Source organism: Scyliorhinus canicula, chromosome 10, assembly GCF_902713615.1.
Source record: "Scyliorhinus canicula chromosome 10, sScyCan1.1, whole genome shotgun sequence".
In the NCBI taxonomy this organism is placed as follows: Eukaryota; Metazoa; Chordata; class Chondrichthyes; order Carcharhiniformes; family Scyliorhinidae; genus Scyliorhinus; species Scyliorhinus canicula.
The window spans coordinates 152,788,138-152,814,569 of record NC_052155.1 but is presented as its reverse complement, the minus strand read 5'-3'; the positions used below and the strand labels follow the sequence as shown (position 1 = coordinate 152,814,569).

At 47.0% G+C, this 26,432-nt stretch overlaps 1 protein-coding gene across 5 annotated transcripts in view; it reads left to right on the top strand.

The window, feature by feature from the left end:
• Positions 1-26,432, top strand: part of sugct (succinyl-CoA:glutarate-CoA transferase) — a 747,294-nt gene that overhangs the window by 566,912 nt on the left and 153,950 nt on the right. The gene's annotated exons all lie outside the window — the stretch shown is intronic.

The following is a 26,432-nucleotide window of genomic DNA, read 5'->3' as shown; positions in this document are numbered from 1 at the left end:
GCACTGCACCAGTACCACCTTCCCCCAGTGGTTATACGTAGTTACCTTTGTGCCCCCGGTGGGACCCCTCGATTGTTTCCCGTATTCACAAACCTGTTGTGAATCTCGCCGAACAAGGTTTCAATATTTTGTGAGGGGGTATCAAGTGAAGGGCAGGTCCTTTAAACATATGTAAAATCATTAAAATTAGGTTCCTACCCTTTCTGGGCAAGAGCATCGTTATGAAAGGGGTGAAGAAAATCGGGAAACGAGATCTTGCTGTTAACACGGGGATTTTATTTAGAGCTATTCATCCAGTGATATCAAGTATGGCTGTTAATCAAATTATACTGAGGAGCACTGTTAATTCAGTGATATTAACTAGGGCTGTCAATCCAGCTAAATTAACTAAAGCTGTTAATCCAGTGATATTAACTAGTGCGGTGAATTCAGTGACATTGGACTAGATTCGCTGGTCCCCCACCGCATGATTCTTGGTGTTGCGTCATTCGCTGGCTGTGAGATTCTCAACTCCTGCTGCTTGTCAGTGGGACTTCCCACTGAAGCCACCCCATGTTACCAGGAAACCTGCGGGCAGAGGTGCGCTACCAGCGGGAACAGAGGACCCCAACGGCCGGAGAATTCCGACCAATGTGTAGTGCTGTTAATCAAAGATTCACAGAATCTTGCAACCCAGAAGGAGAACATTCATGCTATATTAATTCATAGAATCATAGAATTCCTACAGTGCAGAAGGCGGCCATTCGGCCCATCGAGTCTGCACCAGACTTCTGAAAGACTACCCTACCTAGACCAAATCTCCCGCCCCAACCCGTAACCCCACCTAACCTTTGGACTAATTAGTTATCTAATTAGTTCCGTTGTCCTGCTATTTCCCCACAGCTCTGCAATATTCTATCCTTCAAATATTAATCCAACACCCTTTTCAAAGTTACTAGAGAGTCTGCTGCAACCACCCTTTCATGCAGTGCATTCCAAATCATAATAACTGGATAAACAATTTTCCCTCATCTCACATTTGCCTCTTTGACCAATTACCTAAAATCTGTGATCCCACGGTAGTGGGAAAGTAGGCAGGTGACAGCAAAATGGCATGGTTGTACCTCAGGCTGGTTCCCCGAAGCGTTCCCCTTGCTGACCAATTTTATCAGATCAGGTGGCGGTATGGATCAGTGGCAGACACATCTGTGGTGGACAGATTATTTTACATTGTTTTTGAAAATATTTTTATTTGTTTCAACATTTTAACATTTTATGTATAAAACAAAACAACCCCCAATGAAAAGAATAACAAAAGAACCCCCCCCCTCTCTACCAACCAACCCATATATAGGTCAAAGAATAATCCACCCCAACACAACTCCCCCTTCCCAAACTTCCCCTCTCCCCGCCCCCCTGCCCCCAGTAGCTGACGATAACCAACTCTATCAAGTGAAGAATAAGTAGACCCCACCTCTTATGGAACCTCTCAATCACCGCCCCCCCTCAAGGTAAACTTCTCCTTTTCAAGATACAGGTCCCCCAGCCACACTGGTCCTCCACCCCAACAAGTCCCGACTGCGAGCAATCAGCGAGGTGAAGGCTAAAACGTCTGCCCGCGCCCCTGTCTGTAACTCCGGCAGGTTCGACATTCCAAATATGGCCCCTCGGGGACTGGGCTCCAAGTCTATGGTGCTGAAAAAGGACCTCAAAAATTTCTCCAACTTCGGGCAAGACTAGACTATATCTATGTGGTTGACCAGACACCTCCCACACCACTCGCAAGTGTCCTCCATCCCTTCAAACAACCGGCTCATCCTCAACCTCGTCTGTATTAACCCCAGTCTCACACACAAAGCCGGAGCATTCAGCCTCTGCAACATCTCAAACCACAACCCCTCCTCCGGTGCCACCCCTAGCTCCTCTTCCTCCCATTTGGTCTTAACGCCTTCCAACAACGCCGTATCCTCCTCCAGAATCCTCCCATAAATTGTCACGATGACTCCCCACTCCAACCCAATCACAGATAGTACCCCTTCCAACAATGAGGAGGGAGCTGTCACTGGAAATGTCGGGAAAAGTTTCCTTGCAAAATCCCGCACCTGCATCTGCCTAAAGGCCTCCCCCCGGGAGAAACGCAAACTTCACCGTCAACTCCTCCAAGCTCGCAAACTGCCCTTCCAAGAATAAGTCTCTTATTTCCACTACCCCCACTCCTCCCATCCCCGAAACCTAGTATCCTATCTCGGTGAGGTCTGAGCAGCAGTTGGGTTGTGGAGGGAATCAGCAACCCTACTGTGAAGCTACCGATAGGCTGTGAACTGATGCTGTCAAGCAGAGGGTCGGGCCTAAGTGAAATGCTGTTCAGGAGAAAATGTCTCTCAGATCCACAACAGCCACTGGAGGCTGATGCCAACCCCCACCATATTAAAAGGTCATCGCCATCAAGCTGGGAAAATTCAGCCTTGTGTTTCTCATTGGAGGTGGTGGTAGAGCTGTGAAGGATGCTGGAGCAGGAGTTGATGCCAATGGAATGTGGTACATAGAAACAAAGAAGATAGGAGCAGGAGGAGGCCTTTGAGCCTGCTCCGCCATTTAGAACGATTATAAATGATCATCCAACTCAATACCTAGTCTTGCTTTCTCCCCATAGCCTTTGATCCCATTCTCCCCAAGTGCTATATCTAGCTGCCTCTTGAATATATTCAATGTTTTACCCTCAACTATTTCCTGTGGTAATGTATTCCACAGGCTCACCACTCTTTGTGTGAAGAAATGTCTCCTCATCTCTGTACGAAGTGGTTTACCCTGAATCGTCAAACTGTGACCCCTGGTTCTGTACACACCCACCATCGGGAACATCTTCCCTGCATCTACCCTGTCTAGTCCTGTTAGAATTTTATAAGTCTCTATGAGATGCCCCCTCATTCTTCTGAACTCCAGCGAGAACAATCCTAAGCTAGTCAATCTCTCCTCATATGACCATAAGACCATAAGACATAGGAGTGGAAGTAAGGCCATTCGGCCCATCGAGTCCACTCCACCATTCAATCATGGTTGATTTCAACTCCATTTACCCGCTCTCTCCCCATAGCCCTTAATTCCTCGAGAAATCAAGAATTTATCAATTTCTGTCTTAAAGACACTCAACGTCCCGGCCTCCACCGCCCTCTGTGGCAATGAATTCCACAGACCTACCACTCTCTGGCTGAAGAAATTTCTCCTCATCTCTGTTCTAAAGTGACTCCCTTTTATTCTAAGGCTGTGCCCCCGCGTCCTAGTCTCCCCTGCTAATGGAAACAACTTCCCTACGTCCATCCTATCCAAGCCATTCATTATCTTGTAAGTTTCTATTAGATCTCCCCTCAACCTCCTAAACTCCAATGAATATAATCCCACGATCCTCAGACGTTCACCGTATGTTATGACTGACTGATGACAGTCCCGCCATCCCTGGAATCAGTCTTGTAAACCTTCGCTGCACTCCCTCGAGAGTAAGAACATCCTTCCTCAGAAAAGGGGACCAAAACTGCACACAATATTCTAAGTGTGGCCACACCATGTCCCGGTATAATCACAACACATCCCTGCTCCTGTACTCGAAACCTCTCTCAATGAAGGCCAACATACCATTAGCCTTCTTTACCGCCTGCTGCACCTGCATGATTACCTTCAGCGACTGATGCACAAGGACACCCAGGTCCCGCTGCACACTCCCCTCTCCCAATTTACAACCATTCAGCTAGTAATCTGCCTTCCTGTTTTTGCTTCCAAAGCGAATAATCTCACACTTACTCAAATTATACTGCATCTGCCATTGATTTGCCCACTCGCCCAACCTGTCCAGATCATGCTGCAGGATCCCTGCATCCTCATCACAGTTCACCCTCCCACCCAACTTGGTATCATCTGCAAATTTTGAGACGTTACATTGTGTTCCCTCATCCAAATCATTAATATATATTGTGAATAGTTGGGCTCCCTGCACCGATCTCTGTGGCACCCCACTACTTACTGCCCGCCAATTTGAAAAGGACCCAATCTTTGTTTCCTCTCTGCCAACCAGTTTTCTATCCACCTCAATACATTTCCCCCAACCCCATGCACTTTAATTTTGCACAATAATCTCTTATGTGGGACTTTGTCAAATGCCTTCTGAAAGTCCAAATATACCACATTGACTGGCTCCTTCTTGTCACTGTACTGGTTACATCTTCAAAGAATTCCAACAGATTTGTCAAGCACGATTTCCCCTTCATAAATCCATGCTGACTCTGACTGATCCTGCCACTGCTTTCTAAATGTTCCGCTATAAAGTCCTTGATAATGCATTCAAGAATTTTCCCCACTGCCGATGTTAGGTTTACTGGTCTATAATTCCCTGCTTTCTCTCTACCTCCCTTTTTGAATATTGGAGTGACAGGCCCAATGCCAACAGTCTTATAAGTGGTATCGGCACTCAATCTTTTTGCTTGTGATTTGCATCAGGAGATCTATGGGGTATTTTTCAGTCAACAGACCATCGTTGCATTAAGGAGGTCATGGATTCCATGTCCCGTCGGGCTGGCCAATTTGTCAAGCTAACAACCAATTAGACGAGCTAAGCCAAGAAGAAAGTTGATTTTGGGACAAATTCTAAATTTTACCAGGTGCAGGGTATTATTCATTGTCCTCATGTGGCCATCATAGCTCCTTTAGAAGAGCATGGAACCTTTGAACAGCAAGGGCTTCCACCTCTTGCTTGTTCAAATCATCTGCTTAGCAAATCATGCAGGTATGCCCAAGTTTTCTGGGAAGCTGCCATGCCTCCCATAACCTTAGACAGTCCCAATTGCCTCTGTCTTCACGATATCTGAAAGCCTTTATGACTGGAACCTGTGTGATATTGAAGGCATGGCTTCGTACTCCCAATCAAGAGCTTCCAATTGAATTAAAGGCCATACTGGTACCAAAACTCACAAATGGTCAAGGGAAAAATGAACACAACCTTCGCTTTACTAACCCTGATTCACCCTCAGAGACAGGCTGCCCTTCCATAACCCATCTAATTTCCATGGCCTCCTTCTGCATTGGTATCACCATAGTGATAAAAGGCACTCGACTTTCAATGTGTTGGTTCTTCCTGCAATTCTGAGGACACTTCTCTTACAGGAACAGACATCTGAAGTGTCAGTCCTGTCTTATGCCATACCTGTGCCTGCCACTCTGAGGCACTGTGAATATGCAGGACTGTGCCACTGGGATGGAATGGTGAGGCAGCCATTCAGCCATCTCACTACAACATCCGCCCAAGACTGAGCATGGGGTTTGAGTTCATATAAGCTGGGTGATACTGGTGGATGGGTATTGCCCCATGCTTGGGCCCACCACCTGGCCTCACGTTTGATGGGAGTATTTTAACTCATGGTGGGCTCCCAGTTTGCAACTGTAAACGCCACTCACATTTCCAGTCTTCAGATCATTAACTAACCCTTCCACTGTCTGCCGCCTCCAACCATATCTTTGTGGTGAGACTTGCTGGCCTTATCCTCCCATCTGCTAGAAAAGGACATCTCTCCCATCTCTAACTGCCTTCAGGTGTGCTTCCAGGGAGTGCATCCTTGAATCATGCTGACACTATGACTCCATTGGTGTAGACCCCCCCCCTTCTTTCTGCTTGTGTCTTCAGCCTGTCTGAATGCTGCATATATGCCTTTAAAAACTACGACCCATCCACCACTTTTAATCGGCCAACATCCTCATCTGCCGACCTATCATTAGCTTCACTCTTAAAATGCGGAAGAGATCCCATGTGTGCTGCTGCTCCGCACATCCTCCTGACATCAGGTCATCCCCCACTCAGTCAAATTCAGACCATTCAGTCGTGCTGTTAATTCAGGCATGTGCAGTGTATCCGATTGCAGTAAGGTGCACCAATTGGATCAGCCGGTGATACAAGTCAGTTTCTTGCTTATGATTCTGCAAATTTCAGTCTTTCCTGCCTGGGAAAGGTGGAGTGCATCTTGGAGTTGCTATTATTAACGTGTCGTACTGAAACGCTCACGGGCTGAGAATGCACAACTGCTTATCAAGGAGGTCAATACGAGAACGATATAATTACCAAAAAGATATACGTTACTCTCATTTAAAAGTATTTTCAGTCTGATGCCAGTTCTAGTGTGAGACTTTACTTATTTATTGCAAATGAAGAATGTATGGTGTAAGATACTGCATCTCTTTGGCATTCAAAGTGTGTTCAGCAAGAGAATTCATTTTATATTCAGTTTATATTTTCTCAAGTGAGAAATTAACTTTGCCCCGGATTATTGTCTCTAAAGGTTTCTCTACTACTGACGTTATGGTGACTGGCTTGTAGCTGCTGGGTTGTCTGTTTTTCTTAGTATTTGTTGACTGTTTTTGTCATTATTGCTGTTGTGGGCACAAGATGTATAATATTGGCATCACAGTGTGGTTCTGAGTCAGTGCTATATTTTTGATCTAGGTGCACCACACCTTTAGCAACAATCACCTCTGCTTCTTCAGGATGTAGGGTTGTGTGGGAGGTAACAGTTTTGGCCATATTCCAGTAAATGCAGTTTCCCCCTCTTTCCACCCACATACATGAGCAATGAAGACCTGTTCTCAAAGGTGTGGCCTCTCTGACTAAGCATCACATGCCAATACCTGGATGTGACTGCTCCATTATATAATGAAAGAAGTGCACAAAACAGAACAAGGAATCACAAGAGGTAACTAAGGCACCATCACCGGGTGACGTCATTTGTGCCCAGCTGCATCCAACAATGCACTTTTTAACATTTATTTATGACTTGTTCCTAAAAGCAATAGAATACTGGATTAGAATCCCAAAGATCAGGAAGTAAAGCCAAAACCGCAGATTCTGAGATATCAGCTGGACTGAAGCAATAAATGTTGGCTTCCAGGTTTTGCACAGCAGGCAGGGTGTGTACCCATGAGTCTGGTATCTCAAGGGCTATTGTATATATGGGCTAATGGAGAAGCTGATTAGAATGGTACACAAAGAACAAGGGCAATTTCCGTTTGGTGATGGCTTGCTAGAATTACTGTTGGGTGCAGACAGAATTAAGAGGTAGAAACCAGCCGTTCTCACCAAGAAGTCATGGTTGGAAATAGCCAAGGAGGTGAGCAGCAGGAGCATTGTGTCCGAGTCTTTGATACATAGGAAAGCATTTAATGGTCTAATCAGGTCAGGAAAAGTGAGCACATTTGCTGATTCACCTGCATGCTGTGGCTTAACCACTCCGCCCCCCCCCCCCGACCCCCTCCTCAACTCCCACCCTTTCACTCTGTCTCAACAAGTGTTTGCCATTACATCACACCGCACACCCACACTCGCAGGTCTGTTTTTTCCATTTCACGTCGGAGAACAGAGCACATGAGAGATGGAGAGCATTGGAAATGGAACCCCATGAGCTGTTTACAGACACAAAGGAGGAGGCTGTGGAGACAAGTGGCACATTGACATCCTCTCAGTCAGAGGCGCAGAGATTGGGATCTTTCAGATTGCTGGTGACAGAATAAAAACTTCCGCTGGCAGACAAACTGAGTTTATTTCATTGTTGACTTAGCAATGAGAAGACTGAGAATGGTGATTGTCATGATTGTGTTTTTTCCATGACCAAAACATATCCCTTTGTTTTGTATTCCAGGGCTTCCTCATCACATAATGTGCAGCCATTCATGCAGCCATACTGACAATTCAGTAGGCCCAGTGAGAGAGTTAGTCAGGGTTTCACCTGGTCAGTCACATCTCAGAAGTGAGCACAAGCATACACTGATAGCAAGTACAACTCTTCTCCAAGCTCTACTCAGTTGGAAGTTGGACACAGATGCTGAAGACAGGGCCTATCATTGAGAACGAGAATGCTCGAGATGCATCAGCAAATTAACCAGGCCCTGACCGACACACCGGTGCGGACACTCCACAGTAATGGAAATGACAGAGGAATCCAACTCAATTGATAATGAATTGTTAGCTCAGGGACTTCAATAATGTCTGCCAAGGAGAGAGAGCAGACATCTTTGTGGGGCTTCAAGCACTGCTCTGAAATTATGTATGCATGTACTGATCATGGCCTGGATTCTCCGGGGCGGGGGATCCCGGCGTGTTGGAGTGGCGTGAACCACTCCGGCGTCGGGCCGCCCCAAAAGGTGCGGAAGTCTCCGCACCTTTAGGGGCCAAGCCCTTACCTTGAGGGGCTAGGCCTGCGCCGGAGTGGTTCCCGCTCCGCCGGCTGGCATGAACGGCCTTTGGCGCCACGCCAGCCGGGGCCAAAAGGACTTCGCCGGCCAACGTAAGTCCACGCATGCGCCGGAGCGTCAGCGGCTGCTGACGTCATCCCGGCGCATGCGCAGGGGAGGGGGTCTCTTTGCCTCCGCCATGGTGAAGACCATGGCGAAGGCGGAAGAAAAAGAGTGCCCCTACGGCACAGGCCCGCCCGCCGATCGGTGGGCCCCGAAGGCGGGCCAGGCCACCGTGGGGGCACCCCCCGGGGTCAGATAACCCTCCACAATGCTCCCATAAACTCTCCATGAGTATGCACACAATCACCAGCCACGTTACGCCCGAAAGGCAACGCGGCCGGTAGATACCGAACGATCCCTCTTCCGGGATCTACCTGGCTTGCCTCGCAAGATCTAACGCAATTTCACAAGACTTTGCATTGTGAATCCCACCCATTGTTGATGGAGCACGTTTTGCCAAATCTGCATATTAGAGTGAGACAGCTGGTCCCACTAGTGTAATCCCACAATCTACCCAAGGCGATGGGATCTAACCCCCTGGCCTTGGAGATCATCAGGCGGGTGCTGTTCAGTGCTGGTCCCGACATACGGAGACCTGACGGAACAGCACTCGTGGGGGTCTCCCTGGGGATCAGAGACCCCCAGATGCTTACCCTCTGGGCAGGGTTGCACCCTGGCACTGCTGATTCCACCCAGACACCATAGTACTGCCAGCCTGGCACTGCAGTGCTAAGGTGCCAAACTGCACTGAGGAGTTCTGGTGAGCAGAGCTCCTCAGTTTAGAAAATAGGATTAAGTGCAGCCTCGTCGGGGCGTCCCCGCTGAGGCCCCGTATTTACCCGAATGGAGTTCAATAGCGTAGTGTTTCTCAGTGCTCCAAGCGCCTACAGACACCCGGCTAAATGCGTTCGCTATGGGACTATATTCCCATTGGGGTAATCCCGCCCTATATGCAAGTGAAAAAACCTCATCTGCAACTTAGTGAGCGGTCCTTTAAATAGCAATAGTTTGGAGCCCATCACATCTTTCTGCATTTGCTTTTTCTTGAATGATGAACGCAAATGTAGAGGGGGCTCATCTGGCCCAAGTTTGCAATCCAGTCACCTAAACAGTTAGTTCAAAATATGTTCCATTCACAGTATCCCAATATATGCCAGGGACAGACCTGTGGGCTTCCTTATTCAACACTAACACTGTACAGGCTGTGCATGAAGTGGCTGGCCCCACAGTGCACACTCGGTAAGTGGTGTAAGGCCTCCATAGATGATTCAAACGTTATCTTGCTTACGGGTATCTCCAGCTGCTGTTTACCTGGCAAATCGCTGCAGGTCATGAAAAAGTTTAATTAACAAACTAGAGCACCAAATATCTTGTGCAATGTGTATCCTAACAGGAATAACATCAATGAGCAATATGTGATGCTCTCAGGCTTTTGAAATTCTGTATCCACATTGTATAAAATATTACAGTCTAGCTTTGCAAACTTCAGTCTGCTTTAACATATAAATGACCAGTCACAGTGTTGCATTTAGCCTGACCAACATTAGCATTGAGCCTTGGTTAAGTGTTTATCTGGCATTGAGGGTGTCACTTAGCTGATCTCAGGCAGGTTCCAGTTCTGTTGACATTGGAACATCCCCATCAAGATTATGCTCTCTGGCCATCATCATCTTACTGGAAGGACCAACTTTAACATAACAGCAAAAGCCAGTGTGCAGTGTCTGAGAGGACAGAGCACTTCAGTTCCAGAATCATCAGTACCTTTGCATCAATTTACTCTAATACATTGCTCCTCTAGGACTCAGTGGTGGGGAAACTATTGGAAGCAATTCTGAGAGACAGAATTCATCTGCATTTGGAGAGGCAGGGATGAATCAAGAACAGTCAGCATAGTTTTGTTAAGGGAAGGACATGTCTGACCAACTTGATTGAATTTTTCGAAGAAGTGACCAGCATCCGCTTGTCAGGCAGGGCCGGCTCAAGGCACCGGCAACTCGGGCAGTCGCCCGGGGCGCCATGTGCTAGGGGGCGCCAGACTCGGGTCCCGCGCATGCGCAGTTGGGCTGGCGCCAACCAGCGGATGCGCGGTGGCCGCCCTCCCTCAGGGCGCCCCCCCGCTCGGTCCGCCGCCCCCCCCTCCCCCCCTCGGGTCCGCCCCCCCCTCAGCCCCGCCCCTCGCCCCCCCCCCGGCCCCGCCCCCTCGACCCCGCCCTCGGCCCCACCCCCTCGGCCCCAGGGCGCCGAAGTTCAGCTTGCCCGGGGCGCCAGCAACCCTAGGGCCGGCGCTGTTGTCAGGTAGGTGATTTAATCCACGCCGGCGGGAGAGGCCTATCAGCGGCGGGACTTCGGGCCATCGCGGGCCGGAGAATCGCCGCAGGGGGCCCGCCGACCGGCACGGCACGATTCCCGCCCCCGCCGAATCTCGGGGCGGGGGCGGAGAATTCGGGACACGGCAGGGGCAGGATTGACGCCGGCCGATTCTCCGACCCGGCCGGGGGGGGGGGGGGGGGGGGGGCGGAGAATCCCGCCCCAGGTGTGTAGATGAAGGCAATGCATTTGACGTAGTCAACTTGAACTTCAGCAAGGCTTTTGATAAGGTCCTACATGGGAGACCGATAGCAAACGAAAGAGCCCATGCGATCCAAGGAAATTTGGCAAACTGGATCCAGAATTGGCTGAAAGACAGGAAGCAGAGGGTAATGGTCGAGGGGTGTTTTTCTGACTGGAAGCCTGAATCCAGTGGGGTCCCACAGGAATCAGTTTTGGGGCCCTTGCTGCTTGTGGTTTATATGTAAAGATTTAGACATGAATGTAGGAGGGTTAATCAGTAAGTGTGGATGATATGAAAATGAGTGAGGTGGTAAATAGTGAGGATAGCGTTACATTACAGGGGGGGGGGATAAACGGGCTGGTCAGATGGGCTAATCTGTAGCAAATTGAATTAAATCCAGATAAGTGTGAGATGATGCATTTGGACAGGACAAACAAGGCAAGGGAATACATGATAAACGGCAGGACCCTGGGAAGCACCAAGAATCAGAGGGACCTTGCTGTGCATGTACACCGGCTAAGAAGGCAAATGGTATGCTTGCCTTTATTAGCCGAGGCAAAGCAGGGAGATTTAGGTGGAACACTAGAAAACATCGGTTAGGCCACAGCTAAAGCATTATGTGCAATTCTGGAATTAACATTATATGAGTGATGTAATAGCACTGGAAAGGGTGCAGCAGAGATTTACCATGATGTTGCCTTAGCTGGAGAGTTTTAGCTATGAAGAGTGATTGGATAGACTGGGGTTGTTTTCCTTGGAGCAGAGAACACTGAGGAGGGATATGATTAAGAGGTATAAAATTATGAGGGGCATACATAGAGTAGACAGGAATAAACTTTTTCCTTTGGTGGAGGCAGCGATGACCAGTGAGTCTAGAATTAAGTTAAGAGGTAGGAGGTTTAGAGGGGATGCAAGGAAAACCTTTTCACCCAGAGGGTGGTGGTCTGGAACTCACTTCCTGAAAGGGTGATTGAGGCAGAGATCCTCATAATATTTAAGTAGTACTTGCGAAGCCAAGGCACTCACGGTTATGGGACATTGGGATTAGAATACTGGTGGTTGTCTTTGACTCGCACAGACGCAATGGGCTGATAGGCCTTTTCTATGCTATAGACCTCTCTGACTCTATTGCCCCATTAGTGTGTGTCAGGGAAAGATTTTATGATTTGTTGATCACCACAGTGAGCATGGAGGGAGGCCATGGGGAGGGGTAGGCAGTAGAGATGTATCCACCTACTTGTACCACAAGGCTGGGTGTGGGCAATGGGTGTCTCCATCCTCCCAGGAAGTCAAGATATATGCAGCCTAGCCTCATAAGAGCGCTGAACAAAACCATACCCATCAATTTGTAGGGTCAAAATCATGACTGAGGCATAAACCTTCACATTGGCTCTCAATTCCAACTGGTTCCAACTCCATCTACAAGTTTGCTGACGATACGACCATAGTGGGCCGGATCTCGAATAACGACGAGTCAGAATACAGGAGGGAGATAGAGAACCTAGTGGAGTGGTGTAACGACAACAATCTCTCCCGCAATGCCAGCAAAACTAAAGAGCTGGTCATCGACTTCAGGAAGCAAAGTACTGTACACACCCCTGTCAGCATCAACGGGGCCGAGGTGGAGATGGTTAGCAGTTTCAAATTTCTAGGGGTGCACATCACCAAAAATCTGTCCTGGTTCACTCACGTCGACGCTATCACCAAGAAAGCACAACAGCGCCTATACTTCCTCAGGAAACTAAGGAAATTCGGCATGTCCACATTACAGATACACTATAGAAAGCATCCTATCGGACTGCATCACAGCCTGGTTTGGCAACTGCTCGGCCCAGGACCGCAAGGAACTTCAGAGAGTCGTGAATACCGCCCAGTCCATCACACGAACCTGCCTCCCATCCATGGACTCCATCTACACCTCCCGCTGCCAGGGGAAAGCGGGCGGCATAATCAAGGATCCCTCCCACCCGGCTTACTCACTTTTCCAACTTCTTCCATCGGGCAGGAGATACAGAAGTCTGAGAACACGCACGAACAGACACAAAAACAGCTTCTTCCCCACTGTCACCAGACTCCTAAATGACCCTCTTATGGACTGACCTCATTAACACTACACCCTGTATGCATCGTCCGATGCCAGTGCTTATGTAGTTACATTGTATATCTTGTGTTGCCCTATTATGTATTTTCTTGAATTTTGTTTAATTCCCTTTTCTTCCATGTACTGAATGATCTGTTGAGCTGCTTGCAGAAAAATACTTTTCACTGTACCTAGGTACATGTGACAACAAATCCAATCCAACAAATCCAATTGCACCATTCCTGGTGTCAAAATAGGTCTTCTTTCTCAACGTACTGGCTCACCAGGCCAATTCCAGTGCCGGATTAAGGAAATTCCTGGCCTTGCAATCTTTCACACAAGGGGATCTATTTTGGTCTATATGGATCCAGCTGTTGGCCCTCAGGGCTATTAGCACAGGCCAAAGGCCTGGTGTAACCAGATCTCAGCCTAAATCACAGGTTTTCCACCTTTCACACTCTCAGCCCAGTTACAGTCCCAGTGCAGCCGTAAGCACACAGTTTTTCAGGGCCATTTCTGTCAGTGCATAATTGTTAGTCCTCCAAGGTTAACATAGAAAGAAACAAATGGAGCTGCCTGCGCACACATTGGGAGGAAATAAATAAACCTTGTGAGATAGAAAGACTAAATATAACAAATTCAGCACATTGCCCGTGATAATCAGAATTACTGGTTTATTTATATTATCTATTTTATGCAGTCTATCTTTAATTGTACAAATCTCAAATTGGCTGTGTTCATTAGGCTTTAGATTCTTTTCTGTCAGAATTTATTCTCTTTGGCCACGATTTAACAGGGAAAAAAAAAATCAGAGTCTGTTTTTGGGTGCATTTAACGGGATGCTTCTCGGCATGAGGTGGTACTGACATCATTTCCCGCACGGACGGGCTGAGGAAGAGTACTCACGGATTTGGCTGATAATTTGACCCCCTCAGTACCCCACCGCCGCGGCCTCCTGAACCCCACTGCACACAACATACCTCTTCTGGGGACCTCAACCTCAACCCCACCCCCATCCCTTGAGGGAAAAACATCCCAGGCCCGACCAGTGGCATGGGCACCTTGGCATTGCCATCCTGGAACCTTGGTCAGCCTTGCAATGCCACCCAGACACCATGCAGTGCCAGGGTGGCACTGCCAGGGTGCCCATGGCAGGTTCTCAGGTGCCAGGGTGCCACCCTGCCCAGAGTCTGGCCACCTGGGGGTCGCCAGTGGTCTGGAAGATTCCATGCCCAGATACTGTTAAGACTGGTCCAGGTTTGTGTGGACCAGTACTAAATGGCGCCTGGTTGAGATTTCGCTGGGGAGGCCGTTAGTTCCCGAGTCCCAGGAGAAAATGGCACAGACATTTGAATGAACATATGCTGATAACTAGGTGCAATCCAGATCACAGTTTCTCCTGAGGTTTGGTTGAATCTTGCGAGGGGCGTCCCGCACGATTCAACAACCGCGGTGTGTCACCAAGTCAAGTACGACGAGGCTGGTAAATCCTGCCCTTTTATGTTTTATTTACTGGATTGAGTTTTCCTGATTTCTTGATCACTGGAATCGCATCACCTGCAATATGAGCAGCCTTTTAAAATTCTGCTTTGTGTCCTAATATAAATTCTTCAGAAAAAAGACTATCATAATGTGCTAATGGAGGCCATGCAAAGTTGGTTTGTGTTTTGCAAATCAAGGGGGTTTGCAAAGGCTAAAAGAGCAGTGCAATATTACAACAACAAAAGACATCCACAACCTGTTCCCTTTCAGACTCTAATGCAGCCTCTTTATATCCATTCAAAAAATGATTTGAAAGTAAAAATGCTTTCTAGCCACCAGCTTGAAAATTGCTGCAGAATGTTATAGGCCAAAGGAATCAAACACAAATGGGACCATGTCATATTTCTTCAATTGTCCAATTCTCCCAACCCCCCATTCTGTTTCTGCGGAGCTGAGAATCTTATCATGTGAAATATTTTGCCTGCTTTGAACAAAACATAGATCTGGTGATCTACAGACAAGGCAGCACAACTGATAAAGCCTTGAAGTATGAAGAGACACAGACAGTTAAATTTCTCAGTTGGAAAAAAAAAGACTGAATGAGACATGGAATTAAATGGTCAGAGCTTCATGGGCATGCACACAGAATGGGCATCCCTTGAATTCTCTGTGTATTCCTGATGAATAAAGCTCCAGCAGCAAATCTCTAGAGACCATTACCCCATAATGTTTTCACTTTGTGAAAAAGCTCTTCACACTGAATTGGGGAACATGGTCGGAAGCAAAAGGAACCTCTAGATATTTGTAGCTTTTGAAAGAGGTTGTTATGGGATGGCACAGTAGCACAGTGGTTAGCACTGTTGCTTCATTGCACAAGGGTCACTGTCTGTGTGGAGTCTGCACGTTCTCCCCGTGTCTGCGTGGGTTGTGCTCCGGTTTCCTCCCACAAGTCCTGAAAGATGTGCTTGTTAGGTGAATTGGATATTCTGAATTCTCCCTCTGTGTACCCAAACAAGGCAACTGGGGGATTTTCACAGCAACTTCATTGCGGTATTAATGTAAGCCTACTTGTGACACTAATAAAGATTATTATTATTATAAGCTAGACCTCAATCAGGAACATACGAATCTTTACAGATCATTTTTACTTACCAAACTTTGTTCCAGGCTCTGTCAACACCTGTCGCCTCCAGCCTTTGAATTAGAACTTGTCCCACTCACTGAATTTCGAAGGTTGGATTATGCATTAAGTTGTGACATAGTGGCTCACCTGTTGACATTCCAGGGCAAAGTCCCCCGTTCTCTTTGTACTTCCATTTTCTTATTGACAAGCAGCAACCTCATTTTCTCATCACAACCATTGGCACCAGATGCTTCCTGAGGCAACTGTTCTTGTTGTGTTTGCCTCTAGCTGGACTCAATTGTTAGTCCACCAAACAAGAAAGTGGGGATTAGAGCGATAGGAGTTTGACACCAGTTTAAAATGGAGTTAAGAGCATTCTGAGCAGATTTAATTGAGGTGTAATTTGGCCCATCATGTTTGTGCCAGCCAAAAAAGAACTAGCCTGCCTAATCCAGCAGGTTCGATTCCTGGCTTGGGTCACTGTCTGTGCGGAGTCTGCACATTCTCCCTGTGTTTGCGTGGGTTTCCTCCGGGTGCTCCGGTCTCCTCCCACAGTCAAAAGATGTGCAGTTTAGGTGGATTGGCCATGCGAATTGGCCCATGGTGTCCAAAATTGCCCTTAGTGTTGAGTGGGCTTACTGGGTTATGAGGTAGGGTGGAGGTGTGGGCTTGGGTAGGGTGCTCTTTCCAAAGCTGGTGCAGACTCGATGGGCCAAATGGTCTCCTTCTGCACTGTAAATTCTATGATTCTATGAAATCTATAATCCCACTTTCCAGCTTTTGGCCCAAAACCCTGTAGGTTAGGACAATTCAAGTGCATGTCCAATTACTTTTTAAATGCTGTGGGGGTTTCTGCCTGTATTACTGTTTCAGACAGTGAGTTCCAAACCCCCATCACCTGCTGACTGAAAGAGGTTCTCTTACACTCCCCTCTCACCCTTCTACCAATTTCTTTAAATCTACACCTGCTGGTTATTGACCTCTCTGCTAAGGAAATACGTCCTTCCAATCCACTCTACCTAGGTACCTCATAATTTTTAAACCTCAATTAAATCTCTCCACAATGTCTTCTGTTCCAAAGAAAACTATCCCAGGTTGTCCAATCTTTCCTCAAAGTAAAAATTCTCTGGTCCTGCCAATACCCTCATCAATCTCCTCTCTACCCTACTGAGTGCTATAGCACATCTTTCTTGTAATGTGGTGACGACAACTGCACACAGTGCTCCAGCTGTGGCTTTATTAGCATTTTATACAGCTTTAGCATTACCTCCCTGATGCTCTAATACAGGAAATTAACCACCTTAGCTACCAGTCACGCTAGCTTCAGGGATCTGCGAAAATGCACTCCAAGGTCCATCTGTTCCATTACCACTTTTCAGTACCCTCCCATTTATTCCCTCAAGTTTTTTTTCCTTTCCTTTTGGAATTAACAGCGAAGAGGGAGTTTGAAGAGTTCATAAGAAAGACGTTTATTCAGCATAACAGCAGTGTTTACACAGGAGCCAGTTACACAACTCAGGGTCCCTGCTACAGCAGCTGACCTGTTATACCAATGCTGGTTAACTCTCAGCCCAATCAGCACTGGGGAACAATCACCCCCAGCCGGATGTGTCCCATTCAGGGTTATAACACTTGTATATTCTTGTCCTTCCATTTGATACCCTCTAGAATTGCCAAGCTATCAATAAATCCCAGATTGTGAGCAGAATCTTCTTGTATGTAGACCCTGGCAGAACAACGGCATGTAAGGAATGCAAGGAATCCTATTTCTTAACTGGCAGATTTAGCCAATGTACTTTCCTAGAGCCACAGCATTAGCATTCTACCTACAGGTCCCTAACCAATCAAACGGCAAGGGCTGCACGGTGGCACAGTGGTTAGCAGTGCTGCCTCACGGCGCCAAGCTCCCAGGTTTGACCCTGGCCCCGGGTCACTATCCGTGTGGAGTTTGCACATTCTCCCCGTGTTTGAGTGGGTTTCGCCCCCACAACACAAAGATGTGCAGGGGAGGTGGATTGGCCATGCTAAATTGCCCCTTAATTGGGAAAAATGAATTGGGTACTCTTTAAGAAAATTTTAAAATAAAGGCAGGAAGGATGTTTCACTGGTTCTGTCAAAGGAAGTATTTCTAATTACAGGAACTGTTAAATTGGTTACAAGTGCTCACCCGTATTTAAATTTTTGAGGTTGCAGCAGCCACAAAAATGGATTGGAGACCTGAGAAGGAATCTCACTAGGTCTCTTACCCTTATATGGAGAGCCTGCTGCAGTGGCATGATCACTTCAAAGGAAGACAACCAAGTAGGTTTGGATGGAACGAAAGAGAAAATGCTGGAAAATCTCAGCAGGGCTGGCAGCATCTGCAGGGAGAGAAAAGAGCTAACGTTTTGAGTCCGATGACTCTTTGTCAAAGCTGAAGAGTAGTAATTTGCTTTTATATAGGTATGGATGGAAGTGCCTGAGGAAGTGTGGGCCCTCCAACTTGGAGACGGTACACCAAGAGGATTGAGGTTCTCAAGAGGGCAAGAAAGGGGAATGGCATAATCTTCAGGCACCAAGCCACTCACTTTGACTTGCCCAGCATTCTCCTCCACAGCACTCCTCAGAACGACATGCCTTTGCTGTATCTGTGCATACCGCACATCCCCATCTGAACAGCCAACATTCATACTCACCCTCATTCACATCCCATCGCCCTCTTGAAGCTATCCCAAACAATAACCCTTCATAATTGTTCTTCCCCTGCACACAATAAATTTCGAACGCCCACAACTCTTCTGCTTCCTCTCCTCAGAGAAGAGAGCCACAGACCTGGGGGGGGAGGCCGCAGTGGCCCTCCGCTGACAGGCACATCAGCCATTGGCAATGCGTGCCCTTCTGCTCCATAGGAAATTAAAGCAAAATACTGTGGATGCTGGAAATCTGAAATAAAAACAGAAAATGCTGGATTAACTCAGCACGCCTGGCAGCATCCGTGGGGAGAAACAGAGTTAACGTTTCGAGTCCATTGGCCCTTCTCCAGAAGTACATGGACTCAAAATGATAACTGTGTTTCTCTCTCCACAGATGCTTCCCGCTGAGTTGATCTGTTTTTATTCCGTGGGAAATAGGTCTTGTCTCAGGAAAATGCCGATGTCCGCAATGACATGCTGTGACAGCCAAAGACTCCGGAGACATTGGTGTTCACGTGTATTGAGAGAGTCGATCTTCTGCCTGCAGACACCGAGTTCTGGACCTTGCCTTCCTGCTGGATCTTGGTGTCCATCCCCTCTGTTCTTTGGAGGGGCATGCCGCAGGAGGAGAAGGCAGCTGGTGCGAATGTTGCTCCTGCTGATTGTTGGTAGTGGTGTTGCTTCTGCTCTTCCTCTACGCAAGGTGTCAACTTCTGCCTTTCAGTGTGAAAGGCTGGCAAGGGGGAAGTGCCCCTGAAGGCAAGTGAGGTGCTAAGGTAAATTAGCTCTCAGGAAGTTAGCAATCACTTGTCAAACAACGATAGTACTGTCTGAGAGAAGAAGTGGTCATGGCTGTAGCTCTTCACTCTCAGTCAACTTGTCAGTATCATGGAAGAAGCTCTTCTTGCTTGGGTTAAATCTGCTCCTAATTGCCTTTTTTAAAAACTTGCCATAAAATGTTTGGCAGTAGATCCAAGAGAGTTCCTCACTGGCCTTGCGACTCACTCCAAGGAAACCCAGAGGAGGGCAAGATGATGTCCGAATCAGACCCAACATCAATGTCGGCATTTAATTTACCTCACACATGCACATCCACCTCCCCTTGGCTGGGAAAAATCCCACATAGAATTTAAGCAAGTAGCTGTGTGAAAAATAACATTCTGAGCTCTCCCTGTGTCAGAGAAAAATGATCAAAGCTAAACTAGTATTTGACGACAAATATACATAACCTATGTGCATAAGAAACAAACTTCAGAACTCATTTGGGGAATTTTCTCTTTTGGCCTGAAGCATCCCTTAACTTGTCTCTGAAAATACTTAAATCAGTTTTTGGGAGGAACCAGTTTTATGGATTTGTCCCCCCCCCCCAGCCGCTCCCGAACCACATGCACAGAAAACCCTGGGGAATAGTAAGAGTAGACGAGAAATTTTCTGAAGCAATCCGGCTGGTTTCAAATTAATATTTTTGGTTTGATATCCACCAAGGGACTCTAATTGAATTCAGACTTCTAAATAAAAATAATGTCCTTTCATGTTCATCCTTTTCAGTAACATACCATTGCTCCTCACACTTGGCATAAAAATGAGCCGGGATTCTCCGATCGGCAAGAGAATATCGGGGCCGGCGCCACTTTCACAATGCTCCGCCCCCTCCAAAATGGCATACTCGCGGAGTACGCCGCGCGCCGTATTGCCGGCCTCAGGATGTTGTCTGAGGCCCACCGTGACGAACCGCCCTCGACTGACCGAGTTCCCGACGGTGTCGGTCGTGTGTGCTATCATCTATCGGGAACTCTGTCCAGCGCCGCCACAGCCGGGCGAGGGTGATCCGCAGGCAGGGGGACTTTGTTAGGGGCTGGGGGCACTGTTGGGGAGTGGTCCGGGGCTCACGAGCCGGCCAAAGGGGGGGGGGCACTATTTTGCAGGTGGGGTCCACGCACGGCCAGCGCCATGTTGCACGCCGTGGCTGCTGCAGGACGCCGCCGTACGCATACGCGGCCATGACCCGGCAATTCTCCGGGCCGAATCAGCAGCTAGAGCCGGATGCTCTATGCTGCCGATATGCTAGCCACCAGCCAAACAGAGGATCGGTGGCCGTTTTGCACCGAATCTTTAGTCGTCAAACGCCACCGTTCCCACGCCGGCATGAGGACATAGCCTCAGAATCGGAGAATCCAGCCCATGATGTCTGCTCTAGTTCTGTTTGCTTTGCACCAGGTCAACAAATAAAACAGGTGAAAGGAAATGGCACACTTTCCTGAAAAAATATTCTAATGTAGTATGTATTTTAACACATAACTCTGTATTGCTGAAAATTGTGACATGTTGCCGAAGCTTTTTGTCTTGAACTTATCAGGACAAATGGAAGAATGCCAAATTTCAAATGCACACAAGATGTTCTCCAGGGGAAAAGGTTGCTAATTGGTTGGCAAGTTGACTTTGATTGGAGGAGGTGTTGCCATAGTGAAAGCAATGGGGAACTCTAGGCTCCTTAAGCTCTCGGGTAATTCAAAAAAGGTGCAACGTTTGAACATTTTGTTTGTTTGCAGAGAACGGGTTCCTGTGTATAAATGTGTGTCGCTTCTCACAAGCGTAAAATGACCCAGATTAAGAGTTTGACTGATTTTCTTATTTTGTTCTTAGTCTATCTATTAGTGCACTCACGATTGTACTGCAAGTGTAGCCCCAGCATAGAATCACATCTCAAAGTAGATGCTCCGAATGGATCAGTGTGAGAATAACCACTGAGTTATTGGGAGGATTTGGGCAGTCTATCCACCCCCTCTGACTGAGGTGAGAATACTGTTGTACTCTCCACCTCAGCACAATTGTTTAACCCCCAGCTCTCTCTCATGGGGAAAACTGGTTAGTTACATTTTCCTGCCTGAGAAGGGGTGGATTGTCTGTCCTGAAGACAATACTTGAACTCATTCCCATGGGATTGCCTCTAGGTGAGAGCTCACTTCCACAAGAACATGTTTTTGATGGAATGAACCCTAACCACTTATCATCTATGTATCGGGAATATGTACGGGTTATGTTCACAATCTCTGAATCTGCAACTGCATGTAAGGGTTTCCTTACACACCTTAATATACTCCATCCCTCGCTCAAATTCACTTTTGAGCTAGAGCAATCTAACTCACTCCCTTTCGTCAATGTGCTAGTAGAGAAATCTGCAAATGATTTCTTCACTACTATCTACTGCAAACCTATCTTATCTGGTCATATATATATATTGGGAGTCATCTAACTCCAAGTACTATAAGATTGGTCTTATCAGCAATCTTGTAAATAGGGCCCTAGCTATTTGCTCATATTGAAACTAGATGCAGAAATAGTATGCATCAAAGCTATCCTGCAGGGCAATGGCTCCTGATCAAATCATTGTTCACTGTGTTTCGCGCAAACGAGCCACTGGGGTAAAGGGTGGCATAATTGGATCCAAAAATTGGATCCACCTCAAACTACCCTGGAAAGGCAAAATCCCTCAAAAATGTGAACAGCAGTTTAAGCAAGCCATTTTATGCTGTTACTGTACAGTGGTTACACAAGTGGTATTTTCCATCAACACAAAGCTGCTGTCAGTCCAAAGGACGTCCTGCCTGACACACAATTGAGTAACATAGTGTGTGAATTTCAGTGCGGGGCGATGCCAGGTACATAGGCTGGACATCGCACTGATTATCCAAATGAATCAAACAGCATATTCCTTTGGTTATTTGTAATAGGCAGAGTGTAGACCATACTCAGCCAGCCCATGCTTGCAAAACCCAAAACAAAGTGTCTACTGTTAGGTGTGATTCTGTGATGAGGCAGCACTTACTGAACAATTCTGGGTGTGCTAATAGCTACACTAACAGCCCATTTAAGATATTCAGTCAAGCTTGTAAAGTTGTTCATTTATGCATGCTGGTAATGACATACAGTCATACGCAGAGACCCCTTCTCTGCAAACAAAATGAATACCTTCAAGCATTGTGAGTTTTTTTTAATTATCCGAGAGTTTGGGAAGCTTACAGTTCCCCATTGTTTTCTCTAAGGAAATGTCTCGGCCAGTCCAAGTCAACTTGCCAACCAACCAGCACTCTTTGCTCTTGGAGTATAAATTGTGATTGTTTAAAATTTTGCATTCTTGTGTTTGTCCTGATATGTGCAAGATGAAAAACTTTGGCAACATATTTGTTCTTTCAGAAACATTCAAGTACTGTATTACTAGTTTTTCCCACGTGAGGCACTTAACCTTACCATGGTGGGTTATTTTGTAACATATTGCCATCACGATACAAAGTTTAAGGTCCTCCAACTGATAAAACATTTGAAAGGTTTCCCTTACTAATAATAATTATTATTATTAAGGGTAAAATTTGACTGAAGATTTTGAATACTTTCCAAATAATTCTGGTTCAAACTTTCAAAAGGAACAATGTGATATATTTAGCTCCATCTCATTGCCTTACTTTTTTTGTCTCATTGAGTTTTTCATTATGTCTTCCGCTCATTCTCACTCTGCCGTTAGCTGCATTTTGGACTTTCCTTTGTATGTCTTTCTCATTAATTCCTCAATGTTGCCTTGCATACTTTTTAATGATGCTCTGCTTTCCAATGAATGCACCATTTTATATTTAGAATGTAACTTGCGTGTTGATTCAAAAGACAAATATCCTAATTTTTTTTTTAAATTAACTGAAGAAGAATGATTGCTTAATTCTGGGATGTATATAATTTCCTGGTACTTGGATCAATTGCAAGCTGTTGCCCAGTAAAGCTGGAGTAATGATAATCCTGCAGTATGCACATCATAATGAACGTCCAGCTAGTCAGTATCTTCTGAGAAAAGGTGTCACTCGTGTTGAAATGTAACAAAATTAAAAGCATGCATTAAATTAAAACAACTGATGTGTGATTTCATGGCTGCCATCAAAGGTTTAAGGATGTTTACAAATCTTCTATTGTGGTTTATGCCGACATTAAAGCTTCTTGAATCTTGGCTTGCAAACATTGCTGTATATTCATTATTCTCAATTTGTTGGTCAGTTTGAAATAACCCACTAGTGAAGTTACACTTCATGCAGATTAAAGGGAGAGTTTTTTTTTATTCTCAAGGGTTTAAATGCATCAGAAATGTTAAAACCAATTTTTCCTCTATGTGGCAGATTTGTTTTAACATTAAACTGGAGCAAAACTAGCTCTAGTCTTGAGAGAGGGGGCACGATTTAACAAAACCTTTCTAAGTCATTTTGGCCATGAATAGCACGATAGGGTGTTTCTCGAAAGCCGCGTTGGCGAGATTTGCCTGTATTTGGCCTGTATTTAACTGCACTTAGTGCTGGAAATGAGCCCCCACAAACCTCTTGCCATTACTCGCTGTCTCGCCGTCTGATTCACCAGACTCGTGCCTCAGCGTCTCACCACCAAGGGGGAGCTGCTTTTTAAACACTCCCTCGCCACACACTCCCAGCCAATACACAAGCATGGCAGCTCACTGACCTGCTCCTCACTTTTGGGATGTTGGCCAGGCTTCTCGACACTGTGGATGTGAGATGGAATATCCTGTTCCCCCCGAGGGGATTGGGGGGCCAGCAACAGGACCACCAATACTTCTTGGGAGGCAGTGTCAGCGGCTGTTGGTGTGGGCAGCATGACCATGGAGCACTGCCGTTCAATGTCAGTAGAAGACCAATGACCTCGCCTGAGCTGCAAGGATACCACCTCTTTCCTGGCATCAATTCTGCCTGCCCCCCTCAAATTCCCACCGCATAACCCTCCCCCCTCCCAAATTACTGGTTGATACCCCGCACCCTCCCCACATCCGATCTTTGTGCTGCTCCTCAAACTCACTGGCACCCATTAGCAAAACGCCTTCATATCCAGGTGCGATGCCCATCCATGCCATCTGCTATAGACACTCCCAACCCATCAAGCATGTGGCTTATAATGCTTTCTCTTTGTCCCTGCAGGAGAAGGTAGCCCATAATAAGCAGGAAAGGGCTAAGACGAGGGGGCGCAGTACCAGTGCTCACCCCCGATGAGGAACAGGCCCTGGGGTTGTCTGAAGAGAGAGCAATCTCCGACAGCGAGATTGGCCTGTGCCACAGAATGATGATCCACTGTCCCTTCATCCAGATGACGTGGCTCAGGTGAGTTGTTCGTACCAGACAAAATAGAATAGAATAGAATAGAACATTACAGCGTAGTTCAGGCCCTTCGGCCCTCAATGTTGCGCCGACCAGTGAAACCAATCTAAAGCCCATCTACACTATTCCATTATCATCTATGTGTTTATCCAATGACCATTTAAATGCCCTTAATGTTGGCGAGTCCACTACTGTTGCAGGCAGGGCATTCCACGCCCTTACTACTCCTTCCCTCTCACTGACCGCTTGTCCACTATCTTGCAGGGTTTACATTTGATGGGGCCAGACCATCTGGAGTCATTCCCCCTCCGCTACCCAAGGAGACCTCCATTGACACATCACATCTGTCATCCTCTGGAGCACAATCTGGTGAGCACCACACAGTTGCTGATGTACATCAGGTGGAGGCAGGAGCATCCAAGGGAGACAGCAGTCGGAGGTCTGCCAGATCCCTGGACTCAGCTGTGTTCCAGCCAGATGCCAAGCCTCTGGACAAGGTTATCACAGAGCTGATGCAGATGATAAGATACAGCCGTGAGATTCATGGCGGGATATCAGCGACATTCCTGCGAGTGTACAGCTGTTTGGAAGGGTCCCAAAGGTTACGGGCGCCAGAAATGATGCAGACAATGCATGGCACTGAGACCAACACTGCTAGGGTGGCACCCACGGTGGAAAGCTTGGAGCGCAATATCAGCGTCTTGAGTGGTTTGTCGCTCGGTAAATGCCGCACAAGTCCCCACTTGAGCACAGGAATGGACCGGTTGCACAGAAGTTCAGGGCTGCGGTGACCTTCATAGCCACTGGGAGTGGATGTACTCCTCCTCCACAGGGTGCCAGGTCCGCGAGGATGTGGCACAGGTGCCGTACTGTCTCTTGTTGAGACGGTCTCTCCTGCAACACATGCTGTCTGTCATCTCCTTGAAAGACTAACGCCGCCTGAGCACCGAGGGCAGCCACTGCGGGACCAACATAAGCAGCCATATTTTGTACACCTGTGAGGAATTGGAGAAGGAGAGGGATTGACAATCAGCTCGGGCTTCCACCCCGGGACCCTCAAATCTCCCAAGCCACCCCCACCCTTACAGATCCCACCTTCTCTCAGAGTGCCATCCACTGAACCAGTTGTGCTGGAGAACCTCGCACTGCACATTCACCCCTGACCACAACAGGAGCCTGCTAGGAACATAATGGAGATTGTGCTCAGGTTCCCTTCTCTGATCCACACACTCACCCTCTGGTTGTGAGGATATCCCCAGTGCTGAAGCCCAGCTCTTAAGAGTTTGATTTTTGACTGCTGCCTCTATGGCGCTGATGCTTCTAGAGTTCAGGCAAAGTTTGATTGAAATGCGATGCAATAATCATCGTTTGAGATGGACCCACGAGAAGCCAACTGAGAACATTTTGTTTATCAAATGGTTAACAGTACCTTTATACAAAAAAAGATAAGAACAAACTATCTAACGGTCCATATATCACACTGACCGTTAACCAACAAGGAAAAGGCACTGTGCCTTTTCACTCGAGCAGCATTTCACAAACTATCGGTATAAATACAAAGCTACAATAGTTCATATGTACTAAAAAAATCCAAACACACTATCATCCCTCGCAGGTCCTCAACAGAACGGAGAAATCCATGCTGTTTGGTTATTTTATGTACAAGTCTCTGTCCATGAGCCTCCATTATACATGCCTCCTTATGCGGCCTAATTTCATCGGAACCAAAGCTCGGTATCCACATTTTCCAATGGTCTACAAGGTGCAGTAAAACAGCCTCGACAGCCACTTGTAGCAACATGCTAGTCGACACCTAGCGCTCGCCACGCATACAATAAAACCAACAGCAATCTGCAAAAGCATTTCTTCGACACTTTCATCAAGGTGCTCACTCAGACCAAACCACCGCACTCTCTCCCTCCTGCAACTCCCAGCAGTAGACTCTTCAATAGTGGAAAAATCACACTGACCCAGAGCATGCCAGAAGAGAGAAAGAGTTCCCTTTCCCCTTCCCCAACCCAGACAGCAGGTCATCTTCCCTTCCTCTCTCTCCTTACTCTAGGCCGCCTTAAAAGAAAGAAACAGCAGCTGCAGACTCCAGGTATTTGCAGTCACAAGCAGCAGCAAGCAGCAAACACAACCT